The sequence below is a fragment of the Balaenoptera borealis genome, assembly GCF_965194805.1.
Source record: "Balaenoptera borealis genome assembly, chromosome: 2".
NCBI classification, from domain to species: Eukaryota; Metazoa; Chordata; class Mammalia; order Artiodactyla; family Balaenopteridae; genus Balaenoptera; species Balaenoptera borealis.
In genome coordinates, this window is record NC_138867.1 from 51,987,932 (window position 1) to 52,007,059 (window position 19,128).

Here is a 19,128-nt window from a genome sequence, read left to right on the forward strand (position 1 = left end):
TTTTACCATGTCTGGCCTTACATTTAGGTCTTTAATCCATTTTGAGTTTATTTTTGTGTATGGTGTTACGGAGTGTTCTAATTTCATTCTTTTACATGTAGCTCTCCAGTTTTCCCAGCACCACTTCTTGAAGAGGCTGTCTTTTCTCCATTGTATATTCTTGCCTCCTTTATCAAAAATAAGGTGACCATATATGTGTGGGTTTATCTCTGGGCTTTTGATCTTGTTCAACTGATCTATATTTCTGTTTTTGTGCCAGTACCATACTGTCTTGATTACTATAGCTTTGTAGTATAGCCTGAAGTCCAGGAGCCTAATTCCTTCAGCTTCGGTTTTCTTTCTCAAGATTGCTTTGGCTACTCGGGGTCTTTTGTGTTTCCATACAAATTGTGAAATTTTTTGTTCTAGTTCTGTGAAAAATGCCATTGGTAGTTTGATAGGGATTGCACTGAATCTGTAGATTGCTTTGGGTAGTATAGTCATTTTCATAATGTTGATTCTTCCAATCCAAGAACATGGTATATCTCTCCATCTGTTTGTATTGTCTTTAATTTCTTTCATCAGGGTCTTATAGTTTTCTGCATACAGGTCTTTTGTCTCCTTAGGTAGGGTTATTCCTAGGTATTTTATTCTTTTTGTTGCAGTGGTAAATGAGAGTGTTTCCTTAATTTCTCTTTCAGATTTTAAATCATTAGTGTATATGAATGCAAGAGATTTCTGTGCATTAATTTTGTATCCTGTTACTTTACCAAATTCATTATTAGCTCTAGTAGTTTTCTGGTAGCGTCTTTAGGATTCTCTATGTATAGTATCATGTCATCTGCAAACAGTGACAGCTTTACTTCTTCTTTTCCGATTTGGATTCCTTTTATTTCTTTTTCTTCTCTGATTGCTGTGGCTAAAACTTCCGAAACTATGTTGAATAATAGTGGTGAAAGTGGACAACCTTGTCTTGTTTCTGATCTTAGTGAAAATGGTTTCAGTTTTTTACCATTGAGAATGATGTTAGGTGTGGGTTAGTCATTTATGGCCTTTATTATGTTGATGTAAGTTCCCTCTATGCCTACTTTCTGGAGGGTTTTAAATCAAAAATCAGTGTTGAAGTTTGTCAAAAGCTTGCTCTGCATCTATTGAGATGATCATATGGTCTTTCTCCTTCAATTTGTTAATATGGTTTATCACATCAATTGATTCGAGTATGTTGAAGAATCCCTGCATTCCTGGGATAAACCCCACTTGATCATGGTGTATGATCCTTTTAGTGTGCTGTTGGATTCTGTTTGCTAGTATTTTGTTGAAGATTTTTGCATCTATGTTCATCAGTGATATTGACCTATAGTTTTCTATCTTTGTGACATCTTTGTCTGGTTTTGTTATCAGTGTGATGGTGGCCTCGTAGAATGAGTTTGGGAGTGTTCCTCCCTCTGCTATATTTTGGAAGAGGTTGAGAAGGATAGGTGTTAGCTCTTCTCTAATAGTTTGATAGAATTCGCCTGTGAAACCATCTGGTCCTGGGCTTTTGTTTGTAGGAAGAATTTTAATCACAGTCTCAATATCAGTGTTTGTGATTGGTCTGTTTATATTTTCTATTTGTTCCTGGTTCAGTCTCGGGAGGTTTTGCTTTCCTAAGAATTTGCTTTCCTAAGAATCTTTTTCTTGGGTTGATTCCTTGATCATTATGTAGTGTCTTTCTTCGTCTCTTGTAATAGTCTTTATTTTAAAGTCTATTTTGTCTGATATGAGAATTGCTACTCCAGCTTTCTTTTGATTTCCATTTGCATGGAACATCTTTTCCCATCCCCTCACTTTCAGTCTGTATGTGTCCCTGGGTCTGAAGTGGGTCTCCTGTAGACAGTATATACACAGGTCTTGTTTTTGTATCCATTCAGCCAGTCTATGTCTTTTGGTTGGAGCATTTAATCCATTTACATTTAAGGTAATTATCAATATGTATGTTCCTATTACCATTTTCTTAATTGTTTTGGGTTTGTTATTGTAGGTCTTTTCCTTCTCTTGTGTTTCCTGCCTAGAGAAGTTCCTTTAGCATTTGTTGTAAAGCTGGTTTGGTGGTGCTGAGTTCTCTTAGCTTTTGCTTGTCTGTAAAGTTTTTAATTTCTCCATCCAATCTGAATGAGATCCTTGCTGGGTAGAGTAGACTTGGTTGTAAGTTTTTCCCTTTCATCACTTTAAATATGTTCTGCCACTTGCTTCTGGCTTGCAGAGTTTCTGCTGAAAGATCAGCTGTTAACCTTATGGGGATTTTCTTGTATGTTATTTATTGCTTTTCCGTTGCTGCTTTTAATATTTCTTCTTTGTATTTAATTTTTGATAGTTTGATTAATATGTGTCTTGGCGTGTATCTCCTTGGATTTAGCTTGTATGAAATTTTCTGCACTTCCTGGACTTGATTAACTCTTTCCTTTTCCATATTAGGGAAGTTTTCAACTATAATCTCTTCAAATATTTTCTCAGTCCCTTTCTTTTCCTCTTCTCCTTCTGGGACCCCTATAATTCGAATGTTTGTGTGTTTAATGTTGTCCCAGAGGTCTCTAAGAGTATCCTCAATTCTTTATTCTTTTCATTCTTTGTTCTTTACTCTGCTCTGCAGTAGTTTTTCCACTCTTTTATCTTCCAGGTCACTTATCTGTTCTTCTGCCTCAGTTATTCTGCTATTGATTCCTCTAGAGAATTTTTAATTTCATTTATTGTGTTGTTCATCATTGTTTGTTTGCTCTTTATTTCTTCTAGGTCCTTGTTAAACGTTTCTTGTATTTTCTCCATTCTATTTCCAAGATTTTGGATCATCTTTACTATCATAACTCTGAATTCTTTTTCAGGTAGACTATTTCCTCTTCATTTGTTTGATCTGGTGGGTTTTTACCTTGTTCCTTCATCTGCTGTGTGTTTTTCTGTCTTCTCATTTTGCTTAACTTACTGTGTTTGGGGTCTCCTTTTCACGAGCTGCAGGTTCGTAGTTCCTGTTGTTTTTGGTTTCTGCCCCCAGTGGCTAACGCTGGTTCAGTGGGTTATATAGGCTTCCTGGTGGAGGGGACTAGTGCCTGTGTTCTTGTGAATGAGCCTGGATCTTGTCTTTCTGGGGGGCAGGACCACATCTTGTGGTGTGTTTGGGGGTGTCTGTTACCTTATTATGATTTTAGGCAGCCTCTCTGCTAATGGGTGGGGTTGTGTTCCTGTCTTGCTAGTTGTTTGGCATAGGGTGTCCAGCACTGTAGTTTGCTGGTTATTGAGTAGAGCTGGGTCTTAGTGTTGAGATGGAGATATCTGGGAGAGCTTCTGCCATTTGATATTACATGGAGCTGGGAGGTCTCTGGTGGACCAATGTCCCGAACTTGGCTCTCCCACCTCAGAGGCACAGCCCTGACACCTGGCTAGAGCACCAAGACCCTGCCAGCCACACGGCTTGAATCACAGTGTATTCAATGGCTGATTTTTTCTCCTTGTTTTGTCTAGGCTAGGCAGTAGAATATTTTCCTTCTCCTTTGGGCTCCTTATATCTTCCATTTTATTTTTCTGCTAGTGTTAGAGGGTCTCCTGCAGAGCCAGGGTTTGGCTGTGGCTCACCATGGGACAAGAACACTGGCAGCCAAAGTTCTGGGAAGCACTACTTGGAGTGAGCCCTCCCAGAGTCTGCCATTAGCCCCACCAAATAGCCCTGGGTAGCTCTTTAATATTTACCCATTCATGTCACCTCAGTTTCTGCAATTTGGATTTATGCCTAGAGATCATGTCTACTTCATATAGAATATATGTTTATAACTAACACACACACACACACACACACACACACCCCTAGGTAACAGTTTCAGTGCACAGAGTTACTCTCCAACACTATGGAGAATTTCAATGCTCTAACTATGGACATGGACTATAGTGTTTAACTCTCTTCTGATGAATATAAAACTGGACTTTGTGTGTTTATAGATACTTCCATTATATGCTTCTCAATGAAATGAACCAGTACATGTTGATGTGACTAGCCCAGATTCTCTGCAAAGGTAAGAAGAATACATTGTGAGGATACAGAACTTGCTATATTTATAGTGCACCTTTTATCTTTAAGGAAAGTGAAAATGAACAGTTAAAAATGTATTCCCTAGATTACAAGATAATATATTACTATATTACATTGTATTATTAAAACAAATAAAAATGATTAAAAATTCAAGAACCCATATGGAATTTACAAATAATACAATTTCATGATGTTGCTCATACACACATCACACACAAACACACATAAGGAAAAGGAGTAATGATGTTAACTTTACAATATAAACTTTCTCTTGCCTTGTATCTTTCCCTTTGCTTTGCTTTGTGTATGTACATACCAAAGCACATATCCATATTTTAATCCAGGAAAGATCTGGTTCATTTTTTCAACGTGTTTACATTGCAAAATTTATTACTCAAATTTGTTCTTCACTGTTAATATTCTTTCTGGATACATGTTCATAAAACCAACATTTATACAACTGGGTAAACAATACAAAAATTTAAAGGGTAGAAACTTATTCACTTCCTGCTCAGGTAGAAAGTAGTAACAGGATGTGTGCAGGTACAGGAAAAGTCCCTTGGGTAGAGACAAACAGGCTTGGTGAAGTTTTGTAGGCAGTTGTGATTTCCTGAGCCAGACATCTCTATGCCTCCAGGCCCTTGTTACCGGACAGCTAGTGCCTTTATTTACAACCAAATCTATGGCTGTTTCACTTACTCCCACTTGATTTCCTATCAGCCCTCTGCATTAAACTTAGGTAAATCCCAAAACATCATGAAAATACGTACTGACCTACGTGTTCACTTCAACAAAATCAGTCTGGGTTTAATAAACAGCAGAGAGCATATCTGAAGCATTTCTCTGCAAGAAGGTATCTCACAGAGAAAAGCACTGAAATCTTAGCAAACCTTACTCTGAGTCCTGACACCAGTTTTTACTTGCTGTGTGGCCTTGGACAAGTCACAGGGTTTCTAACAAACACCACCACAATCACTTATTATTTTTCACTAGAACAGTGCTAGCCACTGGTATTCTTATTTTATTCTACCACATGCTCATCTTATTCTAGCCCCTACCCTATTGAGGTAGATAATATTTTAACTTCTAGTTTTTAGATAAGATGAAAATAAGATGTTGAAAGGTTAAAAAAAAAAAAATCTTCCCATGACTATAGAGCTATTAAGGAACAGAACTGGGATTCAAAACTGTTTATCCTGTTGGGTAAGTCAGTGCCCTTAACCATCATGCTTAACTCAGTTTTTCAGCTCTAAAGTGGAAGTATTAACAGTAACAAATTCACTGGGTTATGAGACATGACAGAAAAGCACACGAAGGTGACTATAAAATATTATTTGCTCAATAAAGAGCCATTGGTCATTATTCATTCTCCCTCATGTCCCTGACACGTTGGGGTAATATAGTTTGAGTCCTAATTACTTGGTGAAGGTGAAAAGTATACATCCTCCAATACTAATGTCATAGGGCTCAGTAGAAGCACATAGAGCTAAGGAAGCAGTAGATGGGGTGACATGGATAACTGTCAACAGGGTCAAAACATTTTACAGGCCTGTCAAAATTTTTGACAGGCTAATGATTTTTGAGACCTATCTACAAAGCTACCCTGAAACCAGGACTAGTCTAATGACTGTTTTTCTGAAATTTAAATACCAGGTCATGTATTAGAGTGATTTATGGGCAAATATAATGAATATATTAAGCAGCCACAAACAACTCATTCTAATTATACATTGCTATTTGATCAGAAACAAAAGAGCTGGGACTAGAAATTGTGAAATGATTTTTTTCTCTTAGGATTATTTTTTTATTTCATAGAAAATTTCTTCCTTGACCTCAAATAGTAAAATCAGTTTGGAACCTGCCTATTTCTAGAATATATGTTTCTGGTTATTTCACTGCAGTTAAATGTTAAATGCTAATGAAGTAGTTGAAGTAGTTAGAGGCACTTAAAATGTACCTTTGAAAATTCATGTTAAAGTATAAACACTCAATTTGTAATCATATCTGTAATTCTCTTTATATAAGTCACGTGGCTTTAAGGAGAGCTTCATACCTTGGCTCTGTCTATATAGATGTGTTTCCAACAGATGTACTTTTTTCTTTTGTGTAAGAGTCGATAACTGATTCCAATTTCTATGATGTACTCCACCCCCAGAAAGAATTAAAACATGCCTGCAGAGTCAAAACACAAGGATTTAGACATCACTGATGATAACTTGTACCTGGAAGCAATCTGTAGCTTTCAGGAGAAACACTGAAAAGAAACATGGCTTTTTTTCCATACTGAAACATATATATATATATATATATGATATATATAAAGCATATTATATTTTATTTATAGAGTATACATAATAGTAAAGTATATATATAATATTACAGAAATATTCTTGAGGACAAAACTATGTCTCAGAAATTTTTGTATTCCTAATTAATTTAAAGTTTATTCAATTCAGTGCCACCACCCTTTGCCTGTGCTTGTGCATGTCATCTATCTGCTTTCCCCACATTCACAAAGGATTTTGATTACTGGCTCTTGGCAACTAAAATCAGTTACTGCCTTGCATCACACGTCTAGCAGTAAAGGGTGTGGCTTCTGTAGCCTATCTGGGTTCAAGTCAGCTATAGAATGAACTGTGTCCCCCAAAAAGTCATATGTTGAAGCCCTAACCCCCAAAGTGACTGTATCTAGAAATAAGGCTTTTAAGAGGCAATCAAGGTAAAGTGAGGTAAAAAAGACAGGGTCCTAATCCAACAGGATTGGTGACCTTTTAAGAGGAAGATAGGGAATTATCTCTCTCCCTCTCCATGTGCACCCACTGAAGAAAGGCCATGTGAACACACAGTGAGAAAGTGGCCTTCTGCAAGCCAGGAAGAGAGCTCTCACCATAACCCAACCTGCTGACACTCTGATCTTGGACTTCCAGCCTCTACAACTGTGAGAAAATAAATGTCTCTCCACCCTGCCTATGGTATTTTCTCATGGCAGCCCAAGCAGATTAATACAGCCACCAGTTTTTAATGGTATTCTTAGGAAAAATACTTAACATCTCTGTGCTAGAGTTTTTTCTCTTTAAAATAAAGAATAATAGTATTACCTTCCCCAGAAGATAGATGTGAAGGTGATATGGAGCAATACATGTAAAATACTTAGAGGAATTTTTTTTCTTAGCCTACATACAACTTATTTTAATGATTTTCAGATCTGTATCTCTAGCCAACAACTCTTTTCTGAGCTCTACTTTCCTATTTCTAACTTCCCGAAGATATCTTCCTTCCAAGGAATTCCAAGTCAATCTTTCCCCAAACGAAAATATTTTTTCTTAGATGCTATAAAAAATCCTGCAATTCTTCCTTTACCTACCTTGCCCTATTCAATTAATGGTATCATTAATGATAAAAAAAATCAGAGACAATCTTCAACTTGTATCTTTACCTGCAATTATTTGAAAAGGTCATTCAATCTAAACAGGCTTATACCCATACCTCTCTGTTCTGTTAATACTGCTTTAGATCAGACCCTCATGATCTTTCTCCTGACATACTGCAGAAAGCCTTTTAACTGTTTCTCCCTTCATAGCCCTATGATTTCACTTTATTATCTACACCATACTTCTGCACTTTCAGTTATTTTTGAAAGTTATTTCAAAACTTACATCTAGGATTAAAAATAACAAATAGCATCAGTAATGTCACTGATCCCCAACTTTCCAAACCTAAGAAGACATTCACAGAGAAGTTACAACTCCTTTATCATGCTGAAATTTAAGATTATCAACAACATATTTCCAGATCCGGGGGATGGGGACAGAAGTCACTAAGTATAAGGTTAAAGAAGCTGAAAAAACTTCCAGCCCATGGACGAGAAATGATGTAAAGACACATTCTCCCTTTATCTGTCCCTGAATCAGAGTCCTGGTTTCTGTGCTAAGCAGAAAATTATTCTTGGAGTAGTGCTCAAAATCACAAGTAACAGAGAGCTCCATCTTATCTGTCTCAGAGAGACTTTACTTAATACAGGAATTAAATGATCAGATTGGATTGACCCCCATGGCCCTTATCGTCCAGCTAGTCCTGGATTCAGGTGAATAACATTGGGAAGGAACCAAAAGAGTGTCCATTCATTCATTTCTTGTTCAATTGTCAAGCACTGTAGTGTACAAAATTAAACCATCCTATTTCATGTGCTACTTAGAATTTATTTTCCCAAGTGGCAGAAGAGACCCACTTTTATATTCCCTTGAAGAAATGTAATTTATGCTGTTTCCAAGTTAAATTACTTAAACAGATACTTCTATTGGTGGGGATTTTTCACCTCTCATTTGTAGTATAGTAAATATTGGGGTTGAAATTGCTCAAGTAAAAGTAAATTCTAATTTGAGGGACATTGTTTTCAGATATACATTTTTAGAGAAGCAAAATGTGTGTAAAAATAACTTGTTTTGCTTTTCTTCCACTATCCAAATAAATGATTACCCAGTGGAGACTGAAATACCATGCAAAGTTTTAAAACAAACAGAATGAGTGCAAATACACAGGTGCTGGATTAATATTGATTTGAAATGCAAATGTGAAATGAGGAAAGCAGGAAGAACCTAGACTTGACATACAGAGACAAAAATTGAAGAGAACTAGGTATGTGGACAAATATTTATTCATTAATGTATCCATTCATGCATTCACTTGTACATTCGTTTAATATTAGCTGCTCACTATGTTAGAAGTAGAGATTAAAAGAATAATCAGAAAGAAAACCTGATCTCAGGAATAAGATATATACATACAAAAATTATCAGGAATAGAAGATGGTGAGCGCTCTAACAGAAACAGACCATGTCTATAGTAGCTCAAATGAAGAAGAGTTATGGGTCTTTATCACACCAAATATAGTTATTTAAATGACCTTTGATAATTTTGGTTGACTTTTAACTTTTCTGAAGGTGACAGAAATATATTGTAATTTTCCAGGAATAGAAAATAAACCTAACACAACATTGTAAATCAATTATACTTCAATAAAATTTAAAACAAAAGAAGAAAGTAAACCTAAATCAAGTCCCATTCAAACTGTTTCTTGAATGTTTTCTTCTACAACATGAGAATATCACATATGATGCTCCATTTACCAAAATGGCTGACTACAACATTTGCAATGCTACTCCCTGAAATCATGTATCGATTAAATGTTACACTACTTATCTTACTTTATTTCCCTATTCAACTCATCTACTCATTATACCTTTAATATCCACTCTGGGAAAAGTTTGCTAAGATTTATAAAGGTGTTGAGAAGCAGTCCATTAGTTTTAGAGTCCTTTGGAGAGCTGTCATTCTGAATGTTGTCTCTCTCCTGGGCTGGAAAATTACATTGTTACCAATATACTCATTCATATCAAATAGGCCAGTTAATTTAAGTAAGAGAGATATTAGCTTCAGAATTAACTTGCATACACTAAGTCTTGTTATCTGTTGCAGCCTTCTATTTTTATTACTAATTTTGTGTTGACTTATGTTCCAACAATATCAAAAACTGAGTTAACACTTTTCTTATATACTTTATCCTTTCTAAGTAAAATACTAGTTTCATGCTGCTAATACTCAAATGTGTACTTTATATCTTGTACCTTGAGACTTGCAAGCCAATGGTGTTTCCTATGCATTAGCAGCCATAGTCCAGGACATATTAGGCGTGGGAAAAAGAGAAAAGCCATTGCCTACTGGTGGGATGCCAGAAAGGATCTAACAGTACATCTACGAGACACTGACTTTAATTGCCCAAATATTTCCTTGTTAATCAATGAGTAGTAAGTGTATGATTTACTGGAGCCCTCATTATTCAAACAGGACAGATCCATGCATAATAATTTAGCAAAAAAAAAAAAAAAGATACTGAGGAAAACTGTAAATTAAGTTGGTTTACAATTGGAATTTTCATCTCAATTTCTGTTTGCTGATCATAAGAAATATTCTATTCAACAGCATACTCTTTATTGTACTCCTCTCTTTATTGTACACATAAACCTAATCTAACAAAGTTAAAATTAAATTATATTAGTAAAATGAACAGCTGATATCATTTATTGACTATCTGCTATATATAAGAAGCTGTGCAATGAACTTTGCATATATGACTCCTTTTTAAAAAAACAGACTTTATATTTTAGAACAATTTTAGGTTCATAGCAATACTGAGCAGAAAGTACAGAGATTTTCCCATATACACCCTGCCCCCACACATGCATAACTTGTCCCAGTACCAACATCCCCCATCAGGGTGGAACATTTGTTTTAATTGATGAATGTCCACTGAAACATCATAGTCAACCAAAGTTCATAGTTTATATTACGGCTTACTCTTAGTGTTGTACAGTCTATGAATTTGAACAAATGTATAATGACATGTATCTACAATTATAATATCATACAGAGTAGTTTCATTACCATAAATCCTGTGCCTAATTATCCTGCTCTCTCTCCCCAGCCCCTGGGAACCATTGATATTTTTTACTGTCTCCATAGTTTTGCCTTTTCCATGATGTAATATAGTTGGAATCATACAGTAAGTAGACTTTTCAGATTGGCTTCTTCCTTCACTTAGTGATATGCATTTAAATTTCCTCCACATCTCTTCATGGCATGATAGCTTATTTCTTTTTAATGCTGAATGATATTCCCTTGTCTGATTGTGCCACAGTTTATTAATCCATCCACTTACCAAAGGACAACTTGTTTGCTTCCAAGTTTTTAGCAATTATGAATAAAGGGGTATACATATCCACATGCGGGTTTTTGTATATCAGCTTTCAACTCCTTTGAGTAAATACCAAAGGACATGATTGTATGGTAAAAATATGTTTAGTTTTGTAAGAAACTGCCAAATTGTCTTCCAAAGTGGCTGTACCATTTTGCATTCCCACCAACAATGAATGAAGATCTTGTTGCTCCACATCCTCGCCAACATTTGGTATTGTCAGGGTTTTAGACTATGGCCATTTTAATAGGTATACAGTGGTATCTCATTGTTCTTTTAATTTTCATTTCTCTCATGATGTATGATTAGGACTTCTTTTGATATCCTTATGTGCCACCTGTATAACTTTTTTTTTTATAACACCTTTATTGGAGTATAATTGCTTTACAATGGTGTGTTAGTTTCTGCTTTATAACAAAGTGAATCAGTTATACATATACATATGTTCCCATATCTCTTCCCTCTTGCGTCTCCCTCCCTCCCACCCTCCCTATCCCACCCCTCTAGGTGGTCACAAAGCACCGAGCTGATCTCCCTGTGCTATGCGGCTATATAACTTTTTGACGAAGTGTCTGTTAAGATCTTTGACCCATTTTTAAATTAGTGTTTGTTTTCTTATTGTTGAGTTTTAAAAGTTTTTTGTATATTTTGGATAAAAGTCCTTCATCAGATGTCTTTTGCAAATATTTTCTCCCAGTCTGTGGCTTGTCTTTTCATTCTCTTGATATTGTCTTTCACTGAGGGGAAGTTTTTAATTTTAATAAAGTCCAACTTATTAATTCTTTCTTCCACGGATCATACCTTTGGTGTTGTATCTAAAAAGTCATCACCATATCCAACAACATCTAGATTTTCTCATAAGGTACCTTCTAGGAGTTTTATAGTTTTGTATTTTACACTTTGAGTGGTCCATTCTGAGTTCATTTTTGTGAAGGGTGTAAGGTCTGAGTCTAGAGTCTTTTCTTTTTTTCCTTTTTTTTTCCTTTACATGTCGATGTCCAGTTGTTCTAGCACCATTTGTTAAAAGGACTATCTTTTCTCCATGCTACTGCCTTTGCTCCTTTTTCAAATACCAGCTGACAATATTTATGTGGGTCTATTGCTTGGCTCTCTTTCTGTTACATTGATCTAGTTGTCTACTGTTCTACCAATCACACCACCTTAATTACTGTAGATTTATAATAAGTCTTAAACTAGGGTAATGTCAGTCCTTCAACTTTGTTTTTCTCTTTCAATTTTGCATTGGCTATTCTGGGTTTTTGCCTCTCCATATAAACTTTAGAATCAGTTCATTGATATCCACAAAATAACTTGCTGGGATTTTGACTAGGATTGAATTTAATTTATTCATCATGCTGGGAAGAACTGACATCTTGACAATACTGAGTCTTCCTATCTATGAATGTGGAATATCTTTTATTTATTTAGTTCTGCTTTGATTTCATACTTCAGAATTTTGTAGTTTTTCTCACAGATATTTACATATTTTATCAGATTTATATCTAAGGATTTCATTTGCAGTGCTAATGTAAATGATGCTGTGTTCTTAATTTCAAATTCCACTTGTTCATTGCTAGTATATAGGAAGGTGATAGACTTTTGTACAATAGCTTGGTATTGTGCAACTTTGCTATTGTTAGTGAATCTTATTCTTCACAGCAATCTTATAGGATAGTATATATGAGAAAACCAAGGCACAGAATAAAGTACCTTGGCCAAAGTAACAAAGGATTAAAGTCACATTTTCTGCTGCTAAAGCCTAAGCTTTATACTAGGCCACATTACTTATCAGCATTTAAAGAGTTTATTAACATTTCTTCAAAAGAGTACTAAATTCATGATTTTTGATGAGCTCTAACTCAGTGAGTTCACACTAGGACATTACTAAGACTGTTTTATGGCTAAAAACTATAAACTAAACATAGTCACTACCCTCAAATAACTTGTAGCTCAGTATATGAACAACAAATAAAGAAAAATTAAATGACATTTAATGTATCACATAAATAAGACACATTGCTAGATGTATAGAAAGATGGATAGATGCCTAGATATATGATAAATAAAGCGTAGTAATTTTTTTAGAATTAGGTGGTTCTACAGTAGGTATTTGGATATTCACTATAAAATTCTTTCACTGTTTTTCTCATTGATTGTAAAATTTTATAATAAAATTCTAGAAAAAATTTTAACATAAGTTACATTCCAAGCCACTCATGCCATAATAAAGATAATGCAAAGGAATATTTTTTAAAAGGGAGATAATTTAGCTGTTTACATTTTATTGATTACAAAAAATTTCTCCCTGATTTTTATGACATCAAAAAGAAGAAATAGGTTTCAGATCAAAATGGGGGAGTAGGAGGACACAGAACTCACTTCCCCTCATGAACACATCAAAAATACATCTACCCGTGGAACAATTCTCACTGAAAACTAACTGGAGACTGGCAGAAATACTTTTGTACAATTAAAGTTGTATGAAAGATTCACATGGAATAGGATAGGAAGGGAAGAGAAGTAATCAGGTCAGGACCTGTGCCCCTGGGAGAGTACACAAAGGAAGAGCAGGATTATAAGGGATCTGAGATTCTCCCTGGGGAGTGAAGGTTTGAGTCACATATTGGCCACCTCAACCCTGAGGTCTGACCCTGGGCAGATGAGTCCCCCTAGGTGGTCATAAAGTGAGTAGGAAACCAGGAGGGATAAGAGAAACCTAGACTCTACTTGTGAAGAGCATGGACACATCTGCCTACTCTCAAAACAAGGTAGAGAAAACAGATTGAAACTGCATGGAACTCTGACCAGTTTCCTGTGACTCTCATGGGCCATGCTGCTGACCAGTTTCCTGTGACTCTCATGGGCCATGCTGCAGCCTGAACCAAGTGCCCACTCTGGCCCCATGTGCTTTGCAATGCAGCTCTACACTAGGGCAAGGGCTGCCATATCTGAGGGGAGTGCTTAGTTGTGAGGGACAGAGCCAGCCTGTACACAGAATAATATCTGAACGTGGTGGGGCCAGCCATTACTGGTGCTTACAGGGGCAGTGCATCAGAAGCACCTCCATTCTCTGACTGCAGCTGGAGCCACGACAGCCCATGCTCAGACCCACACCAAGTGTCCACTCCAGCCCCTCTTCCTCTAGCACTGTTACCCTCTGGGAAGGGTGTGCCTTTATTGGAAGTGGGAGAGCACACACTTCAAAGGAAAAGAGCCAGGTCAGACCTGATCCTCAGAGTTTCTGGCTCTAGCAACTTGGGACCTGATCCCACCCCTAAAGGGTAGTGTTGGTCACTGAGCAGAGAAGAAGCCCTGGCTCACACCTGGCTCTGGGTCTAGCCCCTCCAACTCAGCCCCACCTCCTACCAAAGTGATAGCTACCAACAAACCCTGGGGAAAGACATGACTCATGTTCACATCAGATCCAACTCTCCCACCAAGGCTCATGCAGACTATAGGACACTTCCACACAGGCACACAATTTTAAGACTGCAACAGTTAACTGTTTCACCTAATTTCACAGAGACAGAGAAAGTTAAGAAGACAGAAGAATTTGTTTCAATTGACAGTACAAGAGAAACCCCTGAAAAAACAACTAATGAAATAGAAATAAATAATTTACCAGGTAAAGAGTTCAAAGCATTAGTAATAAGAATGCTAACTGAACTGGGGAAAAGAATAGATGAACAGTGAGAATTTGAACAAGGAACTAGAAAATATAAAAAAGAACCAGTCAAAACTGAAAAATTCAATAAATGAAATGAAAAATACACTAGAAAGAACTAACAGCTGACTAGATGATAGAGAGGAACATATAAGTCATCTGGAAGACAGAATAATGGAAATTACCCAATCAAAACAGCAAAAAGAAAAACAAATTAAAAAAACAAGTACCTCTGAGACATCAAGCACACTAACATTCACATTATAGGGGTTCCAGAAGGGGAAGAGAGAAAGGTGTTGAAAATGTATTTGATAAAATTACAGCTAAAAACTTCCTGAACCTGGAGAAGGAAACAGATATCTGGGCACAGGAAGCACAGAGAGTCCCAAACAAGATGAACTCAAAGAGACATATCAAAACTAAAATGGCATAAGTTAAAGATAAAGAGAGAATTCTAAAGACAGCAAGAGAAAAAAGTCATATACAAGGGAACCCACATATAGTTATCAGCTGACTGATGGGACCACATTTTCTATGCCCTCTCCCAGGCAGCTGGATGTTGATGGCCAACAGGAACTTCAGGACACCCCAGACTCCATACCCAAATGTTTCAGGAACCACCTTCCCAACCAATGACCTGACACAAACTCAGGCTCCTTAGACCCTGAAATCAGAATCCAGGACCTGGTTCTGCCTGCCAGTAGTCCAGCACTAACCCCAGGACCTAGCTTCACCCATTAGAGGGTGGGCAACATCCCCAGAGTCCTCTGTACCCTGACTCCACCCAACATTAAACCAACATCAGCACCAAGACCCCTGGGGTTCTGCAGTCAGTCACTTGGTGACCCAGTCCTGCCAACTAGTGGCTGGCAACCTCCACACAAGGCAGGCACTGGCAATCAATTGGAATGGTGGCCAACGAAGCCTACCAGACCACCCACATATTCAGCATGCCACATCAGAAGGACCCATACAGCCAAGGTGGAAATCCCTAGAACATACAGCTCAGGTGACAAGAGGGAAGTGCAATGCTGGGGACACACAAGAAATCCCTTACAAAAGGTCACTTCTACAAGATTGGGAAACATAACCAAACTATGAGATGCATAAAAATAAATACAGCAACTTATGCAAAATGAGGTGACAGAGGAACATGTTCTAGACAAAGGAACACAATAAAACACCAGTAGAAGAACTGAGTGAAGTGGAGATAGAACCCCAGAAAAGGAGTCCAAGGTAGTGATTGTAAAGATGATCAAAGAACTCAGGGGAAAAAATGGATGCACAGAGCATGAAGTTAGAAGTTTTTAACAAAGTTAGAAGATATAAAGAACAACCAAGCAGAGATGAAGAATGCAATAACTGAAATGAAAAATACACTGGAAGTAATCAACAATAGACTAAATGATACAGAGGAATGGATCAGTGAGCTGAAAGACAGAGTAGTGGAAATCGCTAATGCTGAAGAGAAAAAAGAAAAAAAGAATGAAAATGAAGGAGGACGGTTTAAGAGACATCTGGGACAACATCAAGCACAATAATATTCATATTGTAGAATTCCCAGAAAGAGAAGAGAGAGAAAAGGGCAGAGAACATATTTGAACACATAGTAGCTGAAAATGTTCCTAACCTGGGAAAAGAAAGAGATATCCTAGTCCAGGAGGGGTGGAGAGTCCCATACACGATGAACCCAAAGAGGAAGACACCAAGTCACATTGTAACTAAAATGGCAAAAATTAAAGAGAAAGATAGAATGTTAAAAGCAGCAATGGAAAAGCAGCATACAACATACAAGGGAACTGCCATAAAGCTATCAGCTTATTTTTCAACAGAAACCTTACAGGCCAAAAGGAGTGGTACAATATATTTAAATGATGAAAGAGAAAAACCAAGAATATTCTATTGAGCAAGGCTCTTCTTCAGATTTAACAGAGAGATCAAAAGCTTTATAAACAATTAAAAGCTAGAAGAGTTCAGCACCATCAAACGAGCTTTACAAGAAATGTTAAAGAAACTTCTGTAGGTGAAAAAGAAAAGGCCACAACTAGAAACATAAAAATTATGAAATGAAAAAAATCATAGATAAAGGCAAACATAGAGTAAAGTTAAAAATCATTTACACACAAAGCTAGTAGTTATGTTAAATGACAAAAGTAGTAAAATCATCTATATCCACAATAAGCAGTTAAGGGATACACAAAACAATAGATGTAAAGTGTTATATCAAAAACAGTAATTGTGAGGGGAAGAGAGTACAAATGCAGGGTTGTTAAAATGCACTTGAACTTAAGAGACCAGCGACTTAAAACAATTACATTAATGTATAGATTTCTATATAAAAACCTCAAGGAAACCACAAACCCAACATTTATAATAGATATACACACAAAAAAAGAAAAAGAAATCCAAACATAACACTAAAGATAGTCATCAACTCACTGGAGAACAAAAAAAGAAGGAAAAAAACCCACACCTAAAAAACCAACCCTCAAACAATTAACAAAATGGCTATAAGAGTATATATATATATATATCTCAATAGGTACCTTCAATGTAAATGGACTAATCAAAAGACTGAGAGTGGCTAAATGGATATTAAAATAAGACCTGTATATATGTTGCCTACAAGAAACTCACTTAAGATCTAAAGACACACAGACTCAAAGTGAGAGGGTGGGGAAACATATTCCATACAAACTGGTATGAAAAGAAAACAGGGTAGCAATACTTATATCAGACAAAATAGAATTTAAAATAAAGACAGTTATAAGAGACAAAGACGGACACTACATAATGATCAAGGGATCAATCCAAGAAGAAGATATAACAACTGTAAATACACATGCACCCAACATAGAAGCACCTAAATACATAATGCACATATTAATGGACATAAAGGGAGAAATGGACAGTAACATAATAACAGTAGGGGACTTTAAGACCCCACTTACATCAATGGACAGATCATCCAGACTGAAAATCAATAAGGCAATACAAGCCTTAAATGACACATTAGACCATGTGGACTTGATTGAAATATATAGAGAGGATTCCAACCGAAAGCAACAGAATACACATTCTTTTGAAGTGCACATGGAACATTCTCCAGGCTAGATCACCTGCTATGCCACAAAACAAGCCTCAGTAAATTTAAGAAAATTGAAATCATATCAAACATTTTTTCTGACCACAATGCTATGAGACTAGAAATCAACTACAAGAAAAACACTGCAAAAACCACAAACATTTGGAGGCTAAACAGTATGCTACTAAACAACAAATGGATCACTGAAGAAGGTAATGAGGAGATTTTTAAAAATACCTAGAGACAAATGAAAACAAAAACACAACAATCCAAAACCTATGGGATGTAGAAAAGCAGTGCTAAGATGGAAGTTTATAGTGCTACAAGCTTACCTCAGGAAAAAAGAAATATCTCAAATAAACAATTTAACCACACACCTAAAGGACTAGAGAAAGAAGAACAATCAAAACCCAATGTTAGTAGAAGGAACAAATCATAAATATCATAGCAGAAATAAATAAAATAGAGAATAAAAAAGCATTAGAAAAGATAAATGAAACTAAAAGTAGGTTCTTTGAAAAAATAAACAAAATTGATAAACCTTTAGTCAGACTCATCAAGAAAAAAGTGAGAGGACCTAAATCAATAAAATCAGAAATGAAAATGGAGAAGTTACAACAGAACACCACAGAAATACAAAGGATCATAAGAGACTACTACAAACAACTTTATGCCAATAAATGGACAACTTAGAAGACACAGACAAACTATGAGAAAGGTACAATCTCTTAAGACTGAACCAGAAAGAAACAGAAAATATGAGCAGACAAATTACCAGTAATTAAATTAGATCAGTAATTTAAAAACTCCCAACAAACAATAGTCCAGGACCAGATGGCTTCAAACTGTATTCTACCAAACATTTAGAGAAGAGTTAACACCTATACTTCTTGAACTATCAAAAACATTGCTGAGGAAAGAACACTCTGGAACTCATTCTATGATGCCAGTATCACCCCTATACTAAAAGCAGAATAAGACATCACCAAAAAAGAAAATTACAGGCCAATATGACTAATAAACATAGAGGCAAAAATCCTCCACAAAATACTAGCAACCTGAATCCAACAATACATTAAAAGGATCATACACTATAATCAAGTGGGATTTATTCCAGGGATGCAAGGATTTTTCAATATCCACAAATGTGATACACCACATTAACAAATTGAAGAATAAAACCATATGATCATCTCAATAGATGCAGAAAAAGCTTTTGAAAAATTCAACATCCATTTATGATAAAGACTCTCCAGAAAGTAGGCATAGAGGGAACATGGCTTCAACATAATAAAGGCCATATATGACAAACCCACAGCTAACATCATACTCAATGGTGAAAAGCTGAAAGCATTTCCTCTAAGATCAGAAACAAGACAAAGATTTCCACTCTCACCACTTTTATTCAAAATAGCTTTGAATAAAAGTGGTGAGAGTGGACAGCAGTCAAAGAAGAAAATGAAATAAAAGGAATCCAAACTGGAAAAGTAGTAGTAAAACTGTCACTCTTTGCAGATGACATGATACCATACATAGAAAATCCTAAAGATGCTACCAGAAAGCTATTAGAGATCATGAATGAATTTGGTAAAGTT